A 19,949-nucleotide genomic window follows, 5' to 3' on the forward strand; every position below is an offset into this window, starting at 1 on the left:
GCACCATGAATCCTATCAGAAGCATGAAGAACAGAGTTATAATCACCAACACAAAGCCAAGGGGAATGCTGGATAGAGATGCTTCTGAGCCCCTCCCACAAAGAAAGCCTATCATGAATGGAGTGAAGACCATAGACAACAATGAGAAAAATCTCAGTAGAGAGATCCTTAGAAGAAACAGTACAATGAATGAACTGTTCATGAATCTTCAAAACATTAACAGTTACTCTATCCACATTCCAACCAAGCCAAATCCTCCCTTTGGGAGAATGATCATAATTACACAACCAGAGCCAAGAAGAGCCAGACTTCTTCTGATAAGTGAGAACATTTTTCAACTTGATTTTTGTTTCAAGCAAACCAACAACATCAACTGAATGAGAGTGAAGCAACCTCCTTACAGAGGCAACTTTGCTAGGGTCATTCAGGCCCCTGACATTCCAAACAGAGTAAATCATGACACCAAAGGGGGATTAACCTCACCCCCGCTTGGATTAATAGTGAACCCACCTGCACCATCCATTTCATTTGCAAACAAAGCAACAAAAGCATTAGAGGTAGAAGCAGGCTGATGAACTCTAGTTTGCTGGCTTTTTGTTTTCCTCCCTACTATTCTCCAACCCTCATCTGAATTCTTAGATGTATGAACCTGTGGAGTAATAATAGATTGACCATGAACAGAAACCCAAACATCAACAGCAGCAGAAGGAGCAGGATCATGGGTAGGCTTAGGAGCCCAAACTTGCTTTTGCTTAGGAGGAATAGGAGCCGGTTGCTTAGAAGCCTGCTTAGGCAAAGGAGGCTTAACAGAGCAATCATGACCAATCTTGTTACACTTAGAGCAAAAAGAAGGAGCCCACTCATACACCACCCTAATCTCCAATAATTCCTTCAAAGGACTCTCAACCCACACAGAGGATGGAAAAGGCTTTGTAACATCAATCTCAATTAGAACCCTAGCAAAAGACACTCTAAGCTGTCTAGTAGTACACTCATCAGCACAAATTGGCACTCCAAGCAAACTACCAAGGCGGCTAAGAGTGTGAGATCCCCAACAATTAAGTGGAAGATTAGGGAATTTAACCCAAAGAGGAATAGTTCTAAGTATTTCAGCATGAAAATCAAAATCAGGGCACCAAGGCTTCACTATTGCAGGCTTTCCAAAGAACATATGAGGACCAGAACAAAGAACAGTATCTCTATCATCACTAGTACACATATTGACAATAAAGTACCCATCATCATGCCAATACACATCTGGTTTTTGCATATCATTCCATTTTTGAGCAAAGAAACGAAGAACAGCAGCAATAGTAGGATAAAAGCCAACCACATAAAAAACAAGAGCATTAGCCCATTTTCGATTACCTTCCTCAAGCTCGACTGCTTGTAGCTCAGCAATTAGCTTCCCATCTTGCACTTTCGGAGCAACAAAGGATAGTGTAGCTCCTTTAGCAGCCAATTTCCCAGCAAAAGATGAAGCACGAGTCCCCTTCTGCTCCAGAACGGGGGAAGCAGCACGGTTTTCAGAAGAATCGCGCGAGCTCAGCTCCAAGGCAGAAAGAGGAGCATCTCGATCTTCATTAATGTCATGCGCAATATGCTCCAGAGAGGTTGAGGAAGGAAATACAGCATGTCCTGTTGCACCGCCAAGCTCAGATCCACCAGCATCCAATGTAACAGTAACCCCCGAAACCCTAGGTACTGTTCCATTGAATTGCTTCGATTTGGCAGAAGCTTTAGCAACTGAAGTAGCTTCAACATCCATAGGAACGCCGGAAATATCACCACCAGCTGACTGAACTACCGCCGGCGCCGGAGTAAGCAGTTCATCCCCCTCTTGAATCGGGCTAGGAACAAAAGGGGTATTTGAAATCCCCAAATTCTTCAAAATCGAGCCAACAACTTCATGAACAGCCTTTTGTTGCGCAATTTGAGGTGTAGAAATAGCTTGCTTCTTCTTCTTCGTCATTGAAATCCAGATTTGATGAAGAAAACCAATCAAAGATGAAGAACCATGAAGAAGAGAGAGAAGAGAGAAAGTCAACGAAAGTCAAACACCTTCCAAAAGCTTGATGATTCAAAAAGCTTTATTTAAATGTGTTTGACTTTCATTCGTTTCAAAAAGCTTTGTTTGAATGTGTTTTACTTACATTCGATTCAAAAAAATTTGTTTGAGTGTGGTTGACTTTTATTTCATTCAAAGCGATTTGTTTGACCGTGATTGAACTTCAATTAATTTAAAAAGTTTTGTTTGAATGTGTTTAAGTTTCATTTGAAGCAATTATTTTTGTTGACTACATTTGACTTTTATTCTATTTAAAAAGCTTTGTTTAAATGTGTTTAACTTCCATTTGATTCAAAAAGCTATGTTTGAATGTGTTTGGTTCATTTGATTCAAAAAGATTTGGTTGAATATGTTTGACTTTTATTTGATTCAAAAACCTTTTTTTGAATGTGTTTGACTTTAATTTGATTCAAAAAGCTTGTTTGAATGTATTAGACTTTTATTTGATTTAAAAAGCTTTGTTTGATTGTGTTTGACTTTCAATTGACTCAAAAAGATTTGTTTGAATGTGTTTGACTTTCATTTTATTTAAAAAGATTTTTTAGAATTTGTTTTACTTCCACTTGATCCAAAAAGCTTTGTTTGAATGGGTTGACTTTCATTTGATTCAATTAGTTTGTTGAATGCATTTGACTTTCATTCGATTCAAAAATCTTTGTTTGAATGTATTTGACTATCATTTGATTCAAATAGCTTTATTTGAATGTGTTTGAATTTCATTTGATTAAATTAGCTTCGTTGTATGCATTTGACTTTATTTCAATTAAAAATGCTTTGTTTGAATGTGTACAACTTTCATTTGATTCAAAAAGCTTTGTTTGAATGTGTTTGACTTTCTTTTGATTCAAAAAGCTTTGTTTGAATGTGTATGACTTTCATTTGATTCAAAAAGCTTTGTTTGAATGTTTTTAACTTTAGTGTGATTTAAAAAGCTTCGTTTGAATGTGTTTGACTTTTATTTGATTCAAAAAGATATGTTTGAATGTGTTTGACTTTCATTAAACTCAAAAAGATTTGTTTAAATGAGTTTGACTTTCATTTGACTCAAAAAGCTTTGTTTAAATGTGTTTTACTTTAATTCAACTGTAAAAGCTTTATTTAAATGTGTTTGACTTTCATTTTATTTAGATAGCTTTGTTGAATGCATTTCACTCTAAAGTGATTCAATAAGCTTTGTTTGAATGTGTTTGACTTTCATTTGATTCAATTAGTTTCGTTGAATGCATATGACTTTTATTCGATTAAAAAAGCTTTGTTTAAATGTGTTTAACTTCCATTTGATTCAAAAAGCTTTGTTTGAATGTGTTTGATTCATTTGATTTAAAAAGCTTTGGTTGAATATGTCTGATGATCATTTGATTCAAAAACCTTTTTTTGAATGTGTTTGACTTTCGTTCGATTCAAAAAGCTTTGTTTGAATGTGTTTGACTTTTATTTGATTTTAAAATATTTGTTTGTATGTGTTTAACTTTCAATTGATTAAAAAAGATTTGTTTAAATATGTTTGACTTTCATTTTAATCCAAAAGCTTTGTCTAAATGTGTTTTACTTTTATTTGATTCAAAGAGCTTTGTTTGAATATTTTTTACTTTCATTTAATTTAATAATATATGTTGGAATTTGTTTGACTTTCATTTGATTCAAAAAGCTTTATTTGAATGTGTTTGACTTTCATTTAATTCAATTAGATTCGTAGAATGCATTTGACGTTTATTCGATTCTAAAAGTTTTTTAATGTGTTTGATTTTCATTTGATTCAAAGCGCTTTGTTTGAATTGGTTTGAATTTAATTTGTTTCAAAAAGCTTTGTTTGAATGTGTTTGACTTTTCATTTGATTCATAAAGCTTTGTTTAAATGTGTTTGACTTTTATTTGATTTAAAAAGCTTTGTTTGAATTTATTTGAATTTCATTTAATTCAAAAAGCTTTGCATGTGTAAATGTGTTTGACTTTCATTTGACTTAAAATGCTTTGTATAAATGTATATGACTTTCATTCAATTCAAGAAGCTTTATTTGAATGTGTTTAAGTTTCATTTGATTTTGAAAGATTTGTTTGTATGTGTTTGACTTTTAATTGATTTAAAAAGATTTGTTTGAATATATTTGAGTTTCATTTGATTCGAAAAGCTTTGTCTAAATGTGTTTTACTTTCATTTGATTTAGAAAGCTTTGTTTGAATATTTTTTACTTTCATTTAATTTAAAAATATTTGTTTGAATTTGCTTGACTTTCATTTGATTCAAAAAGCTTTGTTAAAATATGACTCTCATTTAATTCAATTAGCTACGTTGAATGCATTTGACTTTCATTCAATTCTAAAAGTTTTTAATGTGTTTGACTCTCATTTGATTCAAAGCGCTTTGTTTGAATTGGTTTGAATTTAATTTGTTTCAAAAAGCTTTGTTTAAATGTGTTAGATTTTCTTTTGATTCAATTAGCTTTGTTAAATGCATTTGACTTTCATTCGATTCAAAAAGCTTTGTTCGAATGTGTTTAACTTTCATTAAATTCAATTAACTTTGTTTTAATGTGTTATTTTTCATTTGATTCATAAAGCTTTGTTTGAATGTGTTTGACTTTTATTCGATTCAAAAATCATTTGATTAAAAAAGTTTTGTTTTTTTGTGTTTGACATTCATTTGATTCAAAAAGCTTTGTTTGAATGTGTTTTAGTTTCATTCAATTCAGCTTTGTTTGAATGTGTTTAACTTTCATTTGATTCATAATTTTTTGTTAAAATGTGTTAGACTTTCATTAGATTCAAAAAGCTTTGTTTGAATGTGTTTGACTTTCATTTGAATTAAAAAGGTTGGTTTCAATGTGTTTGACTTTCATTTGATTCAAAAAGCTTTGTTTGAATGTGTTTAACTTTCGTTTAATTCAATTAGCTTCGTTGAATGCATTTGACTTTTATTCGATTCAAAAAGCTTTGTTTTAATGTTTTTTACTTTCATTTGCTTCAAAGCGCTTTGTTTGAATGTGTATAAAAGTCATTTGTTTAAAAAGCTTTGTTCCAATGTGTTTGAATTTCATTTTATTCAATTAGCTTCATTGGATGCATTTGACTTTCATTCGATTCAAAAAGCTGTGTTTAAATGTGTTTGACTATCATTTGATTTTAAAAATTTTGTTAAATAAGTTTGATTCAATTGATTCAAAAAGCTTTGTTTGAATATGTTTGATTTTCATTTGATTCAAAAAGCTTTTTTTTTTTTTTTTTTTTTTTTTTTTTTTTTTTTTTTTTGGGAAATATGGAATTTTATTATTAAAATAGAGAAAGTTACAAACTTACAAAAAGCTAAGCTGTAACAACACCAAACACCACAGACCAAAAATGTCAAACCAACACCAACAGTCCTAGAATCTACCCAAACCACCTTCTAGGAAGGGTGCTTGAGAGAAACAAGGACACCTACTGGACTCAGGCACACAGCCCCCTTCTAGGAAGGGTTCTGAGAGCCAAGACCAGACAAAACACCTAAGACAGCAACATCACAGTAAAGAAAAACTAGAACAGCAGCTGAAAACAACACAAACAACCTAAACCAGCAATCAAAATAAGCTAGAACAGCTAACAGAAAAAAAAAAAAGAAAAACATCAAGACACCAGCTGCCAATTAAAACAACAAATACAGCACCCAGCAGCAATAGACTTCAGACTAGAACAGCCAGAAACAGCAGCCGCAGCTACCTATCAGACCTGCTGCAACCAACAGCAACCAAACCAGTCAGAACCAGAACAGGAGCAGCAAAAACCTGTCAGAACAACAACCAGAAATGCAGCACCCTATCACAGCATTAGAGAGAAAGCTATATAATCAAGTACTTGTTTCCAGCTGGAATTCTACAAGCTGTATGAAAAATGATTTCCCTGACTAAAACATCAACAGGCTTACAACAACCAGTAAACAAAACTGCATTCCTTTGTATCCAAATGCCATAGACTGTTTCAGTGAAAGAAACTTGGATTACTTTGTTTTTCATTCTGGAACTTCTGTAAATTTTCTTCAACCATTCAATCTCATCACCAAACTGCTGAACAGGTTTGGTGACATGTAAGATGCTTAGAACCTTGTTCTAAACCTGTCTAGAGTAATCACAATCAAAGAATAAGTGTTGCACACTTTCATTACTCTTCAAACAAAGAAAACACCTTGGATCACATGAAATGTGCCATTGCAACAACCTATCCTTAGTGTCAAGCCTATCCCATAGAGCTAACCACAAGATAAACACACTTTTAGGAGTTGCCAAGTTATGACAAATGATCCTCTTCCAAGGAACCTTAGAGACTTGAGGCCTAATAGCAGCATAAAGCTTCCTGATTTTCATCTTATTGCCCTATATTAAACCATCCTATCCCCCTTGATCATTCACAATATCTCTACAACTTAAAATTTTCTTCAAAAAGCAAGAGCATTTAGCAGGGATAAGAGTAGTCCAACAATCTTTATGCTTGAAATAATAAGTATGGACCCACTTAACCTAGAGATTGTCAGCCTTGTGAGCAATATCCCAAAGTAACTTAGTGACAGCTGCTTTATTCCATTCAGGGAGAGATAGCAAGTTTCAGCCACCATAGACTTTAGGAAGACAGACATAGTTCCAAGCAACCAAAGATTTCCTAGAAGGAGCAGAGGAGCCAGTCTAAAGAAAGCATCTGAATCTAGCCTCAATCTCTTTCAGAATTTTCTTTGGTAAGATAAAGATTTGAGCCCAATAACACACTCTTAACCAACTGGAGCCTCCCAGCATAAGACAAGTGTTTAGCCATCCACCCTTGAATTCTAGCAGTCACTTTCTCCACCAAAGGCCTACACTGAGCAATTGTAAGCTTCTTAGAAGAGAGAGGAACCCCAAGATATCTAAAAGGAATAGAACCTTGAGAAACACCAAGAAGCTCTTTAAGTTTTGTCTAAACATCAATAGAAACTCCTCCAAAATAGACTTCACTTTTATCAAGGTTAGAAGAAAGACCTAAAGCCCAAGAAAATATTGAGAAAGCTTGGAAGAGAAGCTTGACAGAAACACTATCAGCTCTAGAGAAAATCAACAGATCATCAGCAAACATCATATGAGTTAGGTTTAACTTTTCACATCTAGGATGAAAGTTAAAATCAGGAGTTAACCTAAGCTCATCAAGGCATCTGGATAGGTATTCCATACTAATAGCAAAAAGAAAAGGAGACATATGATCACCTTGCCTTAAACCTTTCCTAGCTTCAAAGGGAGGGCAAGGAAACCATTGATAAGAATAGAATAAGAAACAGAAGTAAGACATGTCCAAATCCAATAAATAAACCTTTGAGGAAAACCAAGCTCCTGCATAACAGTAATCAAGAACCCCCACTCAACTGAGTCATAGGCTTTCTTCAGATCTACCTTAGCCATACACCTAGGTGAAATAAATTTGTGATCATAGCCTTTGATCAACTTAGTTGCAAGAAGGATATTATCTCCAATGTGCTTGCCTGGAATAAAACCTGCTTGAGCATCATCAATGACCTCACTAATGACAGCAGCAAGTCTAGAAGTTATGGTCGTAGAAATAAGCATGTAGACCACAGTGCAACAAGCTATAGGTCTAAAATCCCTAACATGAGAAGCATTAGGGATTTTAGGAACAAGAGTGATAGTTGTGCAATTCCATTGCTTAGGCAATATCCCTTTAGTAAAGAAATCAATAACACTTACATAGATATCATCTTTCACAATATGTCAAGCTCTCTTAAAGAAAAAAGAGTTAAAGCCATCAATACCAGGAGCTTTAGTGTTATCAATTCCCTTAAGAGCAGCATCAATTTCAGCATGAGAGACAGGCTGAATAAGATAACTCTGAGCAACAGAGCTAAGCTGTTTACCTCTCCTCATAGTAACAAGATCAACAGCAGGGAGCCAAGGAGCCTTAGTCCCTAAAATAGACTTATAAAAAGAAATAATCTCATGAGAAATAGAATCCGGATCCTTAAGCAAAACCTGGCTAGAGTAAAAGATAGAGTCAATTCTGTTCCTTGCTTGTCTAGTCATCATCACTGAGAAAAAATAATGAGAATTGCCATCTCCAAGCTTAATCCAGTTGATCCTAGAATTTTGTTTGAAGATGCTTTCTTGAATATCATTCCAGTGTTTGACCACCTTAATAGCATCAGATTCTTTTGCATATAAATCCAAATCATTAGGATTCTGAGCCATTAGGTTCTGAATTTCAGCAAGCTCAACATTAGCTTGATCAATCTTCTCAACAATATTGCCAAACTGCTTGCTATTAAGAGACTTGATACTAGACTTCACATAATTAAGCTTCTGCCATACAGAACTACCAGAACACCAAGCCTGAGAAACAATATCAAGGAAATCAGGATGATCAGCAATACAGTTTAGAAATCTAAAACTTCTACCTTTCCTAGCAGGAGCAGGACAAATATCCAAAAGTACTGGACTATGATAAGATAAAGAAGGGGGAAGATAGACAGTTTCAACATGACCATGAGAGTCCAACCAAGCTTGGTTACCAAAGACTCTATCAATCCTAGAAAGAGTTCTAGGACCAGTATGAGCCTTATTTGACCAAGAGTAGAAGGCTCCTTTGCTCTTGATCTCAGTGAGGTCCAAATCATCAACCAAACTCTAGAAATCTCTAGTCTCATAATCAGTAACATCAGTACCATGAAGCCTGTCTGAAGTACTAAGAACAAAGTTAAAGTCACCAGCACAGAGCCAAGGAGAATGATGAATAGAGATGTTCCTAATCCCTTCCCACATAGGAAGCCTATCATGAATAGAGTGAAGCCCATAGATAACAGTGAGATGAATTTGAGTAGAAAGATCCTTAGAAAGGACACTACAATGAATAAATTGCTCATGAATGTTTAAAACATTGACAGTTACTCTATCTGCATTCCAACCAAGACAAATCCTCCCTTTAGGAGAATGATCATAATTGCACACCCAAAGCAAAGAAGAACCAAACTTCTTTTGGTAACTGAAACCATTTTTTGATTTAACTTTGGTTTCAAGCAAGCCAATAACATCAGCTGAATGAGAATGAAGCAACCTCTTTACAGAGGCAACTTTGTCAGGGTCATTCAGGCCCCTGACATTCCAGATAGAGTAAATCATGGCACTAGAGGGGGATTAACCTCACCCCTGCGTGGATTAATAGTGAAACCACCTGCACTATCCATTGCATTGGCAAATAAAGCAACAAAAGCATTAGAGGTAGAAGCAGGCTGATTAACTCTAGTTTGTTGACTCTTTGTTTTCCTTCCAACTATTCTCCACCCCTCATCTGAGTTTTGAGAAGTATGAACCTGTGGAGTGATAATAGATTGCCCATAGACAGAAGCATCAACATCAACAACAGGAGCAGGAGCTTGACTAGGCTTAGGGACCCAGGCATGTTTCTGCTTGAGTGATGTAGGGGCTGGCTGTTTATGAACCTGCTTAGGCTTAGCAGGAGCAGGTTTAGTAGAGCAATCATGGCAAACCTTGTTGCGCTTAGAGCAAAATGGTGGAGCCCACTCATACACTACCTTAAGTTCCAGCACTTCCTTTGAAGGACTCTCAACTAGGACAGAATTAGGCATAGGCTTTGTAACATCAATTTCAACTAGGACCCTAGCAAAAGACACTCTAAGCTGTCTAGTAGTGCATTAATCAGCACAAATTGGCACTCTTAGCAAACTGCCAGTACGGCTAAGAGTATCACATCCCCAACAATTAAGTGGAAGATTAGGAAACTTGACCCAGAGAGGGACAATTCTCAGAATTTCAACACTAAAATCAAATGTAGGACACCAAGGCTTAACTATTGCTGGTTTTCCAAGACACATATGAGGACCAGAACAAAGTATAGTATCTTTATCATCACTAGAGCACAAATTAATGATAAAGTACCCATCATCATGCCAATAAATATCTGGTGTCTGCATAACACTCCATTGTTGGGCAATAAATCGATGAACAACAGCAGTAGTAGGATAATAGCCAACCACATAGAAAACTAAAGCATTAGACCACTTTTTGTTACCTGCATTAAGCTCAGATTCCTGCAATTAAGCAATCTGCTTCCCATCTTGAACTTTCGGAGCAACATAGGACAGGGGAACTCCTTTAGTAGTCAGTTTACCAGAGAAGGGAACAAATTGATCCTCACCATCTTTGTATGCATTCTGCTCTGGGGGAGGTTTAGAATGATGATCGGGATCTGTTGTCTTAGATCGATGCCCAGATCCTCCAGCAACCAATGGAACAGTAAACCCAGAAACCCTAGTTACTGTTCTATTGGAAATCAACGAATCTGGTTTAGAAGTTGCCTCAGCAAATAAAGCAATAGTCTCAGCATCACTTCTGGGAATAGCACCACATACTGGATGTACCAATGCCAGCGCCGGAGTAACCAGCTCATCCACCTCCTGAATCGGGCTAGGAACAAATGAAGTGCCTGAATTCCTCAAATTCTGCAAAATTGTATCAAAAGGTTCATGAGTATTCTTCTGCTGTGCTACTTGAGGTGTAGGAGTGTTCTGCTTTTTTTTCTTAGCCATCGGAGATCAAGATTGATGAAGAAACCGATCAAAATTGAAGAACCATGGAGAAGAGAGAGAAGAGAGAAAGTCAATGAAAATCAAACCTCGATTCTCATGATTAAAAAAAAACAAAGCTTTGTTTGAATGTGTTTGAATTTCTTTTGATTCAAAAAGCTTTGTTCAATTGTGTTTCACTTTCATTTGATTCAATAAGTTTCGTTAAATGCATTTGAATTTCATTAGATTCAAAAAGCTTTGTTTAAATGTGTTTGAATTTTTTTAATAAAAAAAGTTTTGTTTGAATGTGTTAAACATTTATTTGATTAAAAAAGCTTTGTTAGAATGTGTTTGACTTTCATTTGATTCAAAGCGCTTTGTTTGAATTGGTTTGAATTTTTTTTAAAGTCTTTGTATGAATGTGTTTGACTTTCAATTGATTCAATTAAATTATTTGAATGCATTTGGACTTTCATTTGATTTAAAAAGCTTTGTTCAAATGTGTTTGACTTTCATTCAATTCAAAAAACTATGTTTGAATGTGTTTAACTTTCATTTAATTCATAAAGCTTTGTTAGAATGTGTTTAACTTTCATTCCATTCAAAAAGCTTTGTTTGATTGTGTTTAACTTTCATTTGATCCATTATTTTTTGTGTGAATGTGTTTGACTTTCATTAGATTCAAAAAGCTTTGTTTGAATGTGTTTTCCTTTCATTTGATTTAAAATTATTTGTTTGAATGTGTTTGACTTTTATTCTATTTAAAAATCTTTGTTTGAAAGTGTTTGACTTTCTTTTATTTCAATTAGCTTCGTTGAATGCATTTGACATTTATTCGTTTCTAAAAGATTTGTTTGAATGTGTTTGACATTCATTTGATTCAAAGCGCTTTATTTGAATAGCTTTGTTATAATGTGTTTGACTTTCATTTGATTTAAAAATATTAGTTTTACTGTGTTTGAATGTGTTTGACTTTCGTTTAATCAATCAGCTTCGTTGAATACATTTGACTTTTATTAGATTCAAAAAGCTTTGTTGAAATGTTTTTTACTTTCATTTGGTTCAAAGCTATTTGTTTGAATTTGTATGAAATTCATTTGATTGAAAAAGCTTTGTTCCAATGTGTTTGAATTTCAATTTATTCAATTAGTTTTGTTGAATGCATATGACTTTCATTTGATTAAAAAAGATGTGTTTGAATGTGTTTAACATTCATTTGATTTAAAAAGCTTTGTTTAAATTTGTTTGATTCATTTGATTAAAAAAGACTTGTTTGAATATATTTGATTTTCATTTGATTTAAAAAGATTTGTTTAAATGTGTTTGACTTTTATTTGATTCAAGAAGCTTTGTTTGAATGTGTTTGACTTTCGTTTAATTCAATTAGCTTTGTGAATGCATTTGACTTTTATTCGATTCAAAAAGCTTTGTTTGAATGATTTTTTACTTTCATTTAGTTCATTGCACTTTGTTTAAATGTGTATGAAATTCATTTGATTCAAAAAGCTTTGTTCGAATGTGTTTCACTTTCATTTTATTTAATTAGTTTTGTTTAATGCATTTGACTTTCATTTTATTTAATTAGTTTTGTTTAATGCATTTGACTTTCATTTTCCTACCTTCTCTCTTACAAAATGACGGGATAAGAACGTGCAACAAGATTGTTGCACGCAGGTGAGGAGGGAGATGCCAAAAGAAAGAAGAAGAGGGATCAAAAGGAAAAAGAGGAAAATAGGAAGAAGAAAGGGGGAATAAAAGAATGGAAAGAAAAAGAAAAAGGCAAATCCTCCTCCCTAAAATATTTTTGGGTGACAACATCACCCTTTTCCTCAACAATAGACGAATAAGGGACATTATGATCATCACAGACAAGGGGGTCCCCAATAGGCTCTTTGAGATATGAAGGGATAAAAATAGGGCAAGAAGGGATGTGGTCGAACCTTTGAGAAATAGGGGTATGAGAAATGGGAAAAGGGGTAGCTACTCCCTCAACACAAGGTCTCACATCACCAATGAGGGCATGAAAATCAATCATAGAGTCCTCAAATGAAGATATCTCACAATCTACAACTCCCTCAAGCTCAAAAACTCCAAGGGAATCAACCTCATCCTCCTTTGTACCACAATAAACAACCTTTCCTTCAACTATCTCAAAACCTAAGTCCTAAAAATCGTGCATTAGTGGAGGTAGAGCCATCGTAAACTCATCTAAATCCCAATAAGCTTTCTCGATGAACTCATCCAAAAATCTATAAATTTTCATATGACTCTCACAAAACAAATGGAATATTACCTTAAAAGAGTCTATGTATTCATAGATTGAAGGCTCACAAACATACACTTGAGGCTCATCAAGATAGGAAAGAGGGTTATGATTTTCAAATTCAACTCTCTCTTCATTCGCAACTCTTTCACCATCACTCAAATGCATATCAAAGGGATCCCCACACTCTCTTGGTTGCTCAATATTCACATCATCATCCTCAACACACACATTAGATTTGGGTTTTTCACATACAAGCATTAAGGATGACAATTCATTTTCTAACTCTTCTTTCTTTTCAATTCTTCATTAAAAAGATCCTCACCCTCCCTATCATATCTAATTGGCTCCTTAAAGTTTCCATCATTCGTCTCTCTAAGGGCCTAATATTAGGATTCATCTCTAACTCCCTCAAGGATTCATCAATTTGGCTAAAGGGGACTAGAGACTTATTACACGAGTTTGGAGAATGAAAAAGCAAAGAGGGTTGATCAATAGTAAAATAAGAGTCACAACCAAGGATAGGATCATCATCATTACAAACATGAGCATTTTCATTAAATAGGGGATTCGGGGCATATTCAATCATATGAGATTTGTCAACTTGAGCATGCACCTCATTATCATGAACAAAAGAGGAAATAGACTTTGAAGAATTTGTTCTAGGTTCACCAATGGGATCATGTGACACATCATGGGAAATCATGCTAGCATTAGAAGAATTAACACATTGCAGATAAAAAATTAAAGCACGATTACCCCTATTATAGACTTCCAAAGCAAACCAAACATAAAAATCCCAAGCATCTTCGATAGAAAATGCTCAAAATCTACCATTATGCATTCCTTCAACTACATCCCTAGTTTGTTCATTCAAACCAAAATAACAAATCTCACAAGCCTCCCAAAGACTACAACTATTATAGTAAAGAAATCCTTTAAGTCTATTGAAATTTTCACAAAAAGGCTCATCATCATATTAAGGAAATGAGAGACATGCCATTTTTTAAAAAGCAAACAAAAATCAAATAAAAGAAAAGTATATACAAAGACCTACACTCAAGCAATCAAAAACACTGAAATGTAGACATCGTTCCCCGGCAACGACGCCATTTTAACGAGGGGCGGAACTAGGTTATTGAAACTAATCCTCCCTCGATCAAACAAAATTTGTAAACACTTTACAAACCTATATACAAGTATAGAGGCAAGTAAAGGGTCGAACCCAAAGGAACGGTAATGTTCAAGCGCTCTCAATTATGCGCCTAAGCTAGGTCAAAGTCTAAGGATAAAAGGAGAACACTAACCAACTACCAAACAAAGAAACCAAACATATAAAGCAGTAGGAACGGGGATCAACAAGTAATCATGACACTTGTAGCAACTCGTGAACAATATGCAAATCAATGGTTGTGAAGACTAATGGAAAGCTCAATCAAAAGAGTCAACAAGATATCTCCTAGAGGTCAAACTAGCGCCAACCACGAGAGACTCTAACTAGAAGCATCACTAATCAAGCTCAATCGACAATTGCAAGCTACAAATCAATGGTCCGTATCAATGTAGGCTCACAATGCAATCTAGCATAATTCTCAAGGCCTAATCGAATTACACACATGCAAACTTCCATTAATCGATTTATTCTCAACAATTAATCAACATAATTCCCAAATTAAGCACAATCAATCAATCATACAAGTTTCACCCAATTCCTAGCAAACAACTACACTAACATCATCATCTAATTAACAAACAACTAAAGAAATCAAGAATCAACAATCTATGAAGAACAATTACACTAATCAACAATCAAACATCAAAATCAAACAAAACAAATATGAAATCAAACAAAGCAATAAAATGAGATAGAGTTAAGAATGCTCATTGATAATAGAGAAGATCTTCAACACAATTGTCACCATTGAATCTTCAATCTCTCAATCACCATTGAAATTCCTCACTTTTTCTCTCCAAAATCTACTCCTAAACTAACCCTAACACTAGAGAGAGAAGCTCTCAACTAAGCTAAAATTATGATAAAAATGTGAAATGAAGCTTATTCTAAACTTGCCCCTAAAATCGGGTTTACAAAGGTATTTATAGAGGCGCAAAAAAAAAAACCGAGCAAACAAATACCCAGGAAGGCGCGCCCGCGCCGCAGGGGAGGCGCGCCCGTGCTGCAGGGGAGGCGCGCCCGCGCATATATGCGTTTCCCCAAGGTTGTGCATCAAATATTGCAAGGTGTGTACAAGTCAAGGAGGGGAAAATATTAGGGTACAAGAGTCATGATGCTCATATAATAATGCAACACTTGCTTCCGCCAGCAATTAGGAAAACTTTACCAAAGCATGTTGCTTTATCTCTTATGAGATTGAGTGGCTTTTTTAGGGAAATATGCAAGAGAGTCATCAATCTCAAAGATTTGGATCGCCTTCAAGCAGGAATTATTGAGACTCTTTGTGAACTATAAAGAATATTTCAACCTTCTTTTTTTGACATAATGATCCACTTACCGATTCATTTGGTTGATGAAATTAAGCGTTGTGGACCGGTGTGTGATTGGTGGATGTACCCTATAGAAAGGTACCTCGGAAAGTTAAAATCATATGTTAAAAACCGATGTTGCCCCGAGGCTTCTATAGCAGAAGGTTATTTGGCTGAAGAGTGCTTGATATTTTGCTCCAGGTATTTGAATGCTAGTGTAAAGAAACGATCTAAGTGGTTTAACAAAAGTCAAGAGACAACTAATGAAATTGATGAAGAATCACCTTTATTCCCTAAGGCAGGTTATGCTCTTGGGAGGAAAAAGAAAGGGAAGGAGAAAGGGAAGGCATACACTCTTGATTCAGACATAATGGCTCTAGCACATCGTTATGTGTTGTTTAATTGTGAAGATGACCAAGTTGAGAATTACATCAAGTGAGTAATTTTTTTAATATCTTATCAATTGTGTTTACATTTATATTGTTTTATTACCTTACTTATATGGTTATTACTATGAAGGGAACATTAGGAGTTTGTGAAGAAGAAGTCTAGAGACAAACGAAAAAGAAGGTGGAAAGAGGCGCAAGAGCATAGCAATGAATTCATGGTTTGGTTTAGAGAAAAGGTTGTGGTGGATAATGTCCCGGATCATATAAGTGGCTATCAAAAGGTCCTTCTACTATTGCAAGGAGGTACACCGGATATTTTTGTAATGGATATAAGTTCTACACTAGAGATCAATATGAAAGGTGTAAAACTCAAAATAGCGGAGTCTCTTTAACCGCTTTGACTCCAAGCTTTTCAAGTAGCAAGGATCACAATCCTGTTCTTGGTAATGTCACATATTATGGGGCTATAAAATCGATAATTGAGGTCGATTATTAGAGTGCATTTAATGTTGTGTTGTTCGAGTGTGATTGGTTCCATGTGGAAGTAGATGATTATGGACTCACTCGCGTTAACTTTAAGAAATTGTGTTCTAAAGATGATCCTTTTTCTTGGCATCACAAGTGCATCAAGTTTTCTACACTCAAGACGGCCTTGAAGAAGATTGGCATTATGTGCACAGAAATTTGCCAAGAGACTTTTTTTATGCCGAGGGGCAATCTGAACACACATATATGAATGAAGTTCGTGAACCCGCAGAGGATGTAATTCTTGCTACTGATGGAGATGAACACCAAAGTTGGTGCAGAGAAGCTCCTTATGACAGAGTTGAGGTGCCCGTTGACCATGAAAGGAGGGATCATAATCAAGAAGAAAAATCCGATAAAGATGAAACTGATTGGGATTGGATGGAACCATCAAAGTGACATGTTTAGATTATTTTTTTTATAATAGTTATCCTTCGTTTGAACTTATTATTTATATTTGACAAACTATTATTGAAGTGTTCTATTTTTCTGTTTGAACTTGTTTTCTTATGAAATTTATAAGTTGTTAAATTTAGTGTTGTGCTACAGAATTTACTCTAACCTTTATATAAATTATTAAATTTATTTGAGGTTTGATACTATAGTGACAGTATTTACATTTGGCCGTTTTGAGCTGTGTGGTATCTTGGTGCTCGGGCAGCAGGTTAGTTGTGTGGGCTTCACTAAGGTACGTTTTATTATTTACATAATTTCAATGAACTTTAATCTTTGCACTACATGATTATAAATGATCAGACTTTAGTTCTAGGAAGATTAATTTGCGTCACACTTTTTACAAGATTTATAAATCTAGCGTGTGAGGTAAATTAATCTTGCTAACAGTCTGAGTCAAAGTATTAGCAAGATTAATATATGACTTAGACTATTAGCTAATCAGAGTTTTACTACAATCTGGTGCTCAGGTGCTTTTAGGTGCTTTTCCTCTGCTCAGGTGATATGCATGCTCTTTCTGTGTTTTTTCTGTGCTCAATTGTTTTTTTCAGGTTATGTTTCTGTGCTATTGTGTATTCATTTTAAGCAAAGAGCTTCATGAATTTTATGTATGCTCTGATTATGATTCTTAATTTTGCAATGACGGACCTTGGTGTCTTAATTAAACTTTGCTGCAGCCAACTTGCACCATCATACTTGGGAATTTTGGTACCTTTGAGTATACTGAAATCTAGCGCTGAATTCAGAACTGAAATCCAGAGCTGAATTAAGAACTGAAATCCAGAGCTGAATTTAGAACTGAAATTCAGAGCTGACTTCAGAACTGAAATCCAGAGCTGAATTCAGAACTGAAATCCAGAGCTGAATTCAGAACTGAAATTTAGAATTGAATTCAGTGCTGAAATCCAGAACTGAATTTAGAACTGAAATTCAGAACTGAAATTCAGAGCTGAATTCAGAACTTAAATCCAGAGATGAATTCAAAACTAAAATCCAGAGCTGAATCCAGAACTGAAATTCAGAACTGAATTCAGTGTTGAATTTCAGAACTGAAATTCAGAGCTAATTTTAAATATTTGAATTGATTATGAGCATGAGAATTGAATGATTAGAGTTGTGATTAGTCCCTTACATTTTAATGAACCTGATGTAACTGCTTGTTGTATGAGTCTTGTGTGGGGAGTAATTTGATCTCTTGACTTGTGTTGTATATTTAATTCAGTCATTATAAATGAGAGTTTTTTGATGAAATTGTGATCTGACTTGTGTTGAAATAGTGTTGTATATGCTTATATCTTGGTGTGTTGCCTTTTTTTGGGTGTGGTGTGTGCAGTTTCGGTTGAATTTTTAGCTACTTTTGTGATCCTCTTCCTGAACGCCTCATTTCTAACAGGCCTCTCGGAATTAACATTGAACACCTCTTTTAGTAAACAGATATTCTACATGTATCTATCAAAAGCTACATTTTTTGCTTCAATGTTTCCCTCCTTATATTCTTTTAACTTAGCAGATCTCCTCACAATTTCTGGTGAGAGAATCAAAATTATTTCAGAGACCAAGGTAATGCTTATTAACATTAGTGGACACTAGACAGGTCATATAAATTCTTGCTTAGCAATTTAAGTATAAAACATATGCTCAAAATTGGTGATTTATGGTGTGTCGAAAGCCTAGTTTAACAATCTAAGTATAAATTCTAACTGTCATCTTGATGTTTAATTGGGGGAAAGCTTGAATGATCGATTGATTGATTAAGATGATAACGATAACAATAGCTTTAGGCTATTAATCTTTCCAAGCAGCTTGAGGCTACTACTCTCCATACAAGTCACTCAATTTTCTGAATACTTACTAACAAATTCTACTACATTACTTATAGAGTTAGGCTTAGGAAATACATGTGAATATTAACCATTTAATTTGACCTGCATCAAGAAAGGCAGTTTACATTCTTTAGTTTGTTTTTGGATTACTTATCAGACTATCAGGTTAGTATGTAAATAAAACTGAGTTTTAGTGACCAAATGCAAATATGTAAGCCTCTTTCATCAGCTTTAAAGTTTTCATTATAAACTTATAATTGACTAGCAGCAGATTTCTGAAGTTTGTGTCACTTGTGCTGACTGCTGTATTGTTCTGGTGGAGTTTCAAACTAAGATGAATTATGAAGTAAAAAAATTATTCTAAACTACTGTGTGGACAGATATCTGCTATAGACATTGTACACACTTCTAAACTGACTGCCTTGTGTGTTCTTTGTAGGAAGAAAGATTTAGATGGCAGACTATGAGAAACTTAGACACAAAACTATAGAACAAAATAGAATCAGGATGAAGGATTAAGGGATTACATCCATGGCTTATGAAATGAAACAGTTGATGAAGGGATCGAAACAAACGAAAAAAAGAAAGAAGGTGACAAAAGATACTGACGAGTATACACCTGATGAAGTGGGTGAACTGAACCACTCAAGTGAAGAGGATGAAAATGAGATAAGGAAAAATGTTGTAAACTTGAGATCTCGTTCAAAGAAGGTGGTAAGTTTTTTTTTTTTTTTTGACAACTTAATTTTGTGAATCATAACAGTTCAAACATCATGTAATACTTGTTTAATGATTCTCGTGAATACTTAATTTCAGGTTGTGGCATTGAGAGGGAAGATAACCACAAACACTAAGGACACGGCATGTGTCTCTTCAGTACCAATGGCTAATCAAATTAAGATGCATCTTCAAGACACCGAGAGACAACACTCAGATCAAGAATTACAAGGGAGAGATTCAACACAAAGAAAAATCCAATTGGGCAAGTCTACTGCACATAAAAAATCAGAAATCCATAATCAACAAGAGAAAGAGTTTGGGATTGGGAATGGTATTCAAACTAAGACAGGGCAAAGTAAGACAATGGTTGCCCCTGGTTCACTCAGTGCTTATAGGCAAATGCAAACACAGTTACGTGAAAGAGAGAGGAGAGCAAAACAAAGTGATTTATTACTACAACGACAACTACGACCTGTTAACATGACTAGTTCACAGCCTGTTAACATGGCTTGTTCAGATTGGCATTTAGGGAGTTCACAAGCACAAAGTTTTTCACAACCACAAAGATTTGGATATGACTTACAGGAAGATTATGAGAATCATATGGGTTCAAATGAACGCATTTTGGAACAATATGACGATGAAGAAGATGCTTTTAGTGAGGATTTGAGTACTCTTACCCCTGAGGAGCTAGGAA

The sequence above is a fragment of the Chenopodium album genome, chromosome 4 (assembly GCF_948465745.1).
Source record: "Chenopodium album chromosome 4, dcCheAlbu1.1, whole genome shotgun sequence".
NCBI lineage: Eukaryota > Viridiplantae > Streptophyta > Magnoliopsida > Caryophyllales > Amaranthaceae > Chenopodium > Chenopodium album.